Below are 7,698 nucleotides of genomic sequence, written 5' to 3' on the forward strand. Positions count from 1 at the left end.
TGCTTTTTTTTTAAAAAAAAAAAAATTAATGCCTAAAACGACGTCGTTTTGGGCTTGGTAGGTGTTACAATTTTAGGATACAAAACGTCGTAGTTTTAGGGAAGGGCAAAATGGGTATAAAATGTCAAATTGTTTGACTTTAACTTTAAAAGGATCCAAAGTGAGAGAAAACCAAAATTCAGGGAGCCTAAATGAGAGTTTTGAAAATTCAGGGGGATTTTTCAAAACGGCTGAAAGTTCAGGGGGGCTTTCTGAAGTTTCCCCGAAGAATTATTTATATTATCCATAAATGATGAAGGGGCAAAGTTTGTACATGTGGCTTTGCCTAACTCTTTTAGGTTGGGCTTAACGTTCCTAATCGTTTGGCTTGTCATTTCAAAAACTTACTGAAAAAGATGGATGGTGAAAGGCCTCAACTCTTAACTCGTGGGTCCAATAATTTTCGACTAGTTTTGACGGTCCAAATTAATTCCGGAATAATAATAGGATCTGAATCAGAAATTTTAGTGCGAAAGAAGATAACTTTTTACAAAGATTTTAGAAGAGAGAAAATTAATTTTTTAGAATTTACCTCATAATCACTGAAATCTGTCTCGCATAATAATTCAGAAACCAAAATCGTCTTCGAGACCAAATCAGAAATATCTAATTGTGAAAGAAAAATCAAGAAAGAGAGACAAAAGAACTAAATAATTAATATGTCCGCTAGTTTTGGGAAACGTTAATAAAACAAATGTTTTTTGGGGTATCATAGAAATTCTGATTTTTGATTATCAGCTTCAGGGATGGATTTAAGGGGGACCGATAGTGGCCTTGGTCCCCCTCCCAAATTACAAGGAAAAAAAAAAATTAAGGCAAAAAAAAGAAGAAAAATTTAGGTATTTTTTCTCAATTAATCCCTTCCCAAATTTTTTTTGGCCCTAGCTTGGTCCCCCCACAAACTCAAAGCTGACTCCGTCCCTGAGATTTAGCTTCCCGACCAAGCTCTTCTTTGTTGGGGAGGAAATCTGTAAACCATGCAGCAGAAAGCTTGGGTGTGCGCTTCATCGTTTGGCGATCGACGTAGTATAGCCCGAACGTTACACTGTAAGTCTGTAACCACTTGCCCATTCAAAGTTGTCCATCAAAGACCATATGAAATATCCCCGAACATCGGCTCCATTCCTGTCGATATATATATATATATAATTCTTTCATGTTGTTTTCTTGTAACCCTTTTTCAATTTGCTTTAAAAATAATAATAATAATAATTAAAAAAAAAAAAAAAACCTTGAAATATGGCCCCTCACCTTATTGCACTGGCCAAACCCGACAGGTAGTCCTTGTGAAGCTTGATTCTGTTTGTATCTTCAAGAACTTGTTCACTTTGTTGCGGTGGTGGACAAAATCCTGAACACACAGTTGAAGAGTTAACTTATATATAACTGGTCTCACTACAAAACCCAAACACATCTAATTCACATTGCATAATGTTTTGTTGGTTTGAAGTCCGTAACAAGATAAATTTGGCCGGGTAGGTTCTTAGAGGGAACACATAAAAGAGACTTACATCTAACGATAAGACTTTTACCGTGTAATATAATAGGTGCTTCAAAAAAGTACATTTTGAATAAAATCTTATATTTTGGGAAGAAAAACGCTATATGCAATTCTAAGTGCTTATTCTGTCAGAGAAAATCATCATTGAATTTTAGTACTCACCGTTTTCGGTGACAAACATGGGCTTATTATTGTATCTTTTCTTAATGTAGTGGATGATTTTCTCCATGCCTCTTGGAACCACAAAGAATAGGGGCATTGCAGTCTGTCAAGAAACAATTAAGCAATCTTAAAAAAAGGAAAAATTTAGACAACTAGGGCAAAACAATGTTAGCATTTATGATTTAGCATACCGGTTCTCCTACAGGAACGCCGTCGCGATATGGAGTTGAGCTTAAAAAGCCTAGGATTGGTCGATCTCCGCCTAAGGGGCAAGCAGAATGGGTGCAATCCTTCACATATTCAGTTGAATAGTGATTGATGCCAATAAAGTCCACACTGCCTTCTACAAGTTCTCTTTCTCTTAGGGAGAATCTTGGCAATTCACTTCCAAGAATTTGGCGCATTTCCGGAGGGTAATCACCAAATATCAAGGGATCGAACGTCCTGCTTGTAAGAGAAAACACCAGTTGTCTACTAAATAGAATAGTTTAAATTTTATTTCTTTGCTCTACCCCTCTCAATCACGTAAAATGATGTAGTTTCTGTTGTATTTATTCCTTTTAGGTGGACTAACATAGTCATTTGCTTTGTTTTGGGCTTATAATGGGATGGGCCAATTTTGTGGACATATGAGGAAGCCATTTACTCTCACCCTATATATAGGTAAAGTTTGCCTATTATGCTTCACTAGGTCATTATGTGAAAATTAGAGTTGAGAGTAATAATCCCCCGCCACACACAAAACACGGTTTTCTTTTACATGTTTGGGTATCTACATGAGATTCATGAAAAACATTGTTAGATTTATTTATACATGCTATGAAGAAAGAATAGATTTATTATTGATTTATTTTAACAATAGGTATTAGAGCCTCTGTTTATTTTCTTCATGGTTGTAATAAATCTCGTTTTAGACTGATTTTTTTTTATTTGAAAAATATTGTGAATAAATGAGATTTGATTTCGAGTGGAGGCAGTAGTGGATCTGAATTTCTTGCTGCCACCACTGCTATGGGTAATCTAAGCGTACCGTCCCCATCTCGCATTGTCGCGGTGCAATGCCATTAGCAGTGTTTTCTGGTTTGTGATTCTATTTTTCTTTCGTTGTTATGTGGCTTTTAACGCGTAAAAGACGGTTGTCAATTTGTTTAGCGTGTTATTGCAGCCTATTTTAAAATAATATGTATATCATATTTTTGAAAATTGCATGGTTTAGACACCTCAATTTTTCTTAGTAGTGTCTCAGATGATATAGGATTTGGGGTCTATTTTTTTTAATGTTCTACACGGTTTTTTGCTTCACACTATGAGTCTCATTTTTAATCCTTTTTTTGGGGGGTTAATTTGCTTTGTGTATTGAATTAAAAAGGATTTTTCTTTTTCGTTAACGAAGCAAAGGTGAAGACATATATTTTGTCCTTCATATATGTTTGCTTCATATATACGAAGCATAAGGACTTAAATTTTTATTAAAAAATAAAAAAATGGTTAAAGCTGGATATGTGATAGAGCTATATATGTGTGAACTTCAAAAGTATGTGCATATGTGATGGAGTGATGAGACTTTTGCATTGACATTAATTTACATATTTATCAAACAAAGCGGTTAAAGATTAAATCTGTGTGAACTTATCATAGATTCATATCATTTTATGTCTAACTATGAGTTGTTTATATTTTTTTTATAAACTTGGATTTATTGGATACGAGGATTTGGGCGGAAAAGAGATTGGTCTCAATTGCGGTATTTATTTTGCGATTGATAAGTTTTTTGTGCAATATTTATTTTAACAATGTGTTTTATTTTATTTTATTTTATTTTTTGACATATCCGCACAAGAGGGGGGAGGGAGATTCGAACTAGTGACCTCCACTTCATTAAGTGTAGTCCTAGCCGATTGAGCTACCTTTTGGAGACACAATGTGTTTTATTTTTGTGAATATATATACTATTTTGTTTTATGTATACATATGATTTTAAGTATGCATATTGTTTTTTATCCCTAAAATGAGGGCTTTGACAACTCCATTGATATTTATTTCAATCATATGTGATGTTTATTTTGATTGAAATATTTTTTGTGGAGCATAAATTGTTAATATGTTAAACAGTATATTTATGTTCAACATAAAGATGTAAGCTTTATGATTCACAAATTGATAATTTCCTACATGCGTGTTAAATGTGGAACATAGAATCCAAAATTTTTTATTTCCTTTGTCATAGACAACAAGTGTTTTTGACCCAAGAGATTTTAAGTATTATTTCTTTGAGATATGTCATTTTATGAGAGTAGTACACTACAAAAAACAGGGTATTTTTTGACTTAGCAAACAGTAACACACTTTTTGCCACGTCAATAAAAACTTTATTGACGTGGTGCATGTCCGCACGTCAATAATTATTGACGTGTCAAAATGGCACGTCAATAAATAGTGACGAGTCATTTTGACATGTCAATAATTATTGACGTGCCATTATTTCACACGTCAAAAATTAATTAATTAATAATATTAATTATTTGTACCTATATTAAGTAACAAAATTAGATAACAATATTAATTGGTACCTATATTAAGTAACAAAATTTAATTGGTATATGTTGTCATATATTAAGAGATATATTCAAACCCATTAAAATTTTATAAAACTAGTTAATGCTCTTGTCTCTTATATGCAATGCTTTCACTATATATGGTTATTATATGTGCTTTGCATTCTTTAATTTATGGTTATTAATTAATACTAGGTAACAAAATATATATGGCTATTAATTAATAATAAAAATTATGCAATGCTTTCACTATATATGGTTATTATATATATGTGCTTTATATTCTTTAATTTAGGGCTATTGATTAATAGTAGGTAACAAAATATATATGGTTATTAATTAAAATGATATAGTATTAATACATATCACGTTTTCAATATTGTAGGAATATTAATACATATATGTATTATCTTAGTTTTAAGTATATAGTATTTTTTTTAAAATAAGTGATCATATAATTTTTTTCTCTTATTATTTTCAATATACTTTCTTGACATGTCACATTTTGACACGTCAATAATTATTGACGTGCCATTTTAACTGGTATATGGTTATTAATTAATATAGTATATGGTTATTAATTAATATTAGGTAACAAAATATATATGGCTACTAATTAATAATAAAAATTATGCAATGCTTTCACTATATATGGTTATTATATATATGTGCTTTATATTCTTTAATTTATGGTTATTAATTAATAATAAAAATTATACAATGCTTTCACTATATATGGTTATTATATATTGTACTTAATTTATATTCTTTAATTTATTTGGAAATAATTAATATTAGGTAACAAAATATATATATGGTTATTAATTAGTAATAAAAATTATGCAATGTTTTCATTATATGATGAATTTCTTGACGTGCCACATGTGACACGTTAATAATTTATTGACGTGTCTACTGTAGACATGTCAAGAAACCTCATCGAGAAGGCACGAGCTAGCCTAGTTGGACCCCTTTTTCTTTTTCTTTTTTTCTATCCTTTTCCCTCCTCTTTTCTTTTTCTTTTTTCTATCCTTTTCCCTCCTCTTTTTCTTTTTCCTTCCGCGCCCATATCCTTCCTTTTCAAATAAGTTTGATGGGGTTTGTTTTGTCTTTTTTTTTTTTTTTTCTTTTTCTTTTCCTCTTCTAGAAGAGATCTTTTCCTTATTTTCTTTCCTTTCACCTTCTCCTTTCAACTAATTTTTTCTCCCAAATTCCTTCTTTATGCTTGTCTTTTGGTTCTCACTTATATATATTCTTTTTTCTTCTTCTTCTTCTTCTTCTCACACCCACCTCCCTTGTTTGTAGCTTAAACAAAAGAAAAGAAAAGAAAAGAAGGAACCTGCGAGAGAAGAGGAGAAAAGGTGAAGAAGAAAGAGAAATGGAGGGAGAATGGAAGGGGTTTGAATATTTGGGGATTTTAAGGTATAAATGCTTGAATTTTAGTTATTCTAGATCTATTAGTCTCTTATATAGAAGTTTTTTTCTTTTTCTTTTTTTTTTTGGTTAAATTTGCTAACCTACTTTTAGATTTGTTCTTCCACATTATTTGGGGGTTTGAAGTATTTTAGGAATTTCTACTGAATGTTTAGAGATCGGAGTACTTGTGTAGTGAATTCATGATGAGATTTTGGGAATTTTCCTTCAATAGTTAGATATATATGGGTGTTCAACACTTGTAGGGATTTATATAGGTTTTAAGTTGCAACTGGATTTTTGATGAAAAATTAAACATGAAGTAAATTTAAATTAAAAAAACTTCCAGAAGTTATTATTTAAATTTTAGTGACGTGCCACTTTTTGACACAACAATAAATTATTGACGTGGTAAAACTGCCACGTCAAAAAAATAATTTTGACGTGCCAATTTTTGACACGTCAGTAATTTTTGACGTGTCAAAATTGGCACGTCAAAAAATTGAAATTTTTGACACCCGCCTTATTAACCTTTGACACACGTCAGAAACTATTGGTCAACAAAAACCTTTTTTTTTTTGTAGTGGTAAGTTATATATTTTCTGATAAAACTTTGGTTCTAGCCCGTCAGTTTGATAAAATGTTATTGGTATATCTCTTGTATACTTGACACTCGATGATTTGTAAAATGACTCACATATAAGAGAGACAAAATGACTCACATATAAGAGAGAGTTGAGTCAATGTAAAAGAAACTCACACGTGAAGGAGAGATTTGTTGTAAATGCACGTGTGAGTGTTATGTCTCATATATATTGAGAAATGAAATGAAAGGGGTAAGTATTATATTGAAGAAAACAAATATTAATATCAGCTTATTTTGTATACATGTATTGTTTTGTATACATTGTTCATCATATTTGTGATTCTCAAATATTTGGTTATGAACAAATATTGATTTTAAGGCATGTGCTATAGTAAATAAATAAATGGTGCATGTATTGTTGTTTGTGGAATTTTATGCATTCATTTCGAGATTTATATGTAAATTTATATACATTCCTATTGAGATTAAGGAATTTTGTGCAATATGAATAATTTTGTTGTGTATAAAATCAATGATTTTGACCAGTTATGTTCCCACCTATCGTGGGACAAACTGTGATAAATTATTGGATTTTATCGTAAATTCAATAAATGGTTTTTTGTGAACGAATAATTATGTTACGAATAAAATTGATGATTTTGACCAGTTATGCTCTCACCTATCGTGGGACTAACTGCAATAAATTGTTGGATTTTATCGTAAATTCAATAAATGGTTTTTTGTGAACGAATAATTATGTTACGAATAAAATTGATGATTTTGACCAGTTATGCTCTCACGTATCGTGGGACTAACTGCAATAAATTGTTGGATTTTATCGTTACTTCAATAAAGGGTTTTGCGAACTTTGAGAGCATCGGCATGTTTAATACATGATGCATCATTACCCTTATTGTAATTCAATGATGCCGTGCATGTGGTGCAATTTGGTGGTTGCTACGGTTTTGTGTTATTTTGATTAAATATTATTTTGTGTCAATTAGTTAAATCTTTAGCTTGTTTGAAAGATATCTTGGTGTCAATCTAAAGATTATTTGCGAATATAAAATTTTTATTTAAATGAAAAAATTAATTTTTGTCAAGAATATTTTATAATGATGATCAAGTAATTATTTAATATGTTGTGTTTTGATCATTGTAAATGTGCACTTGGTAATCATTTTAAATGAGTTATATAAAAATGTTTGTGGACTAAGTAAGACAAATAAATGGAATTCATTTTCACTTTTACCTAAGATAAGGGGGTTTTTTTTTTTAAAAAAAAAAAAAAAAAAAAATTTAAATGAGATATACAATTTATGATTAATGTTCATTTTTATTATGATTTGAAGTAATATTTATAGTTTTTTGTTATCTTCCAATTGAAGTTGAGCTATGTGCATTTATTATGATATCTATTTTGAGATAAATGAACCTTCAGG

General features: G+C 30.5%; 1 pseudogene; it reads right to left on the reverse strand.

The window, feature by feature from the left end:
* Window positions 1-942: 942 nt before the first annotated feature.
* LOC132174484 (beta-glucosidase 18-like) overlaps window positions 943-7,698 on the reverse strand; it is a 12,709-nt pseudogene continuing 5,953 nt past the window's right edge.

The sequence above is a fragment of the Corylus avellana genome, chromosome ca3 (genome assembly GCF_901000735.1).
Source record: "Corylus avellana chromosome ca3, CavTom2PMs-1.0".
In the NCBI taxonomy this organism is placed as follows: Eukaryota; Viridiplantae; Streptophyta; class Magnoliopsida; order Fagales; family Betulaceae; genus Corylus; species Corylus avellana.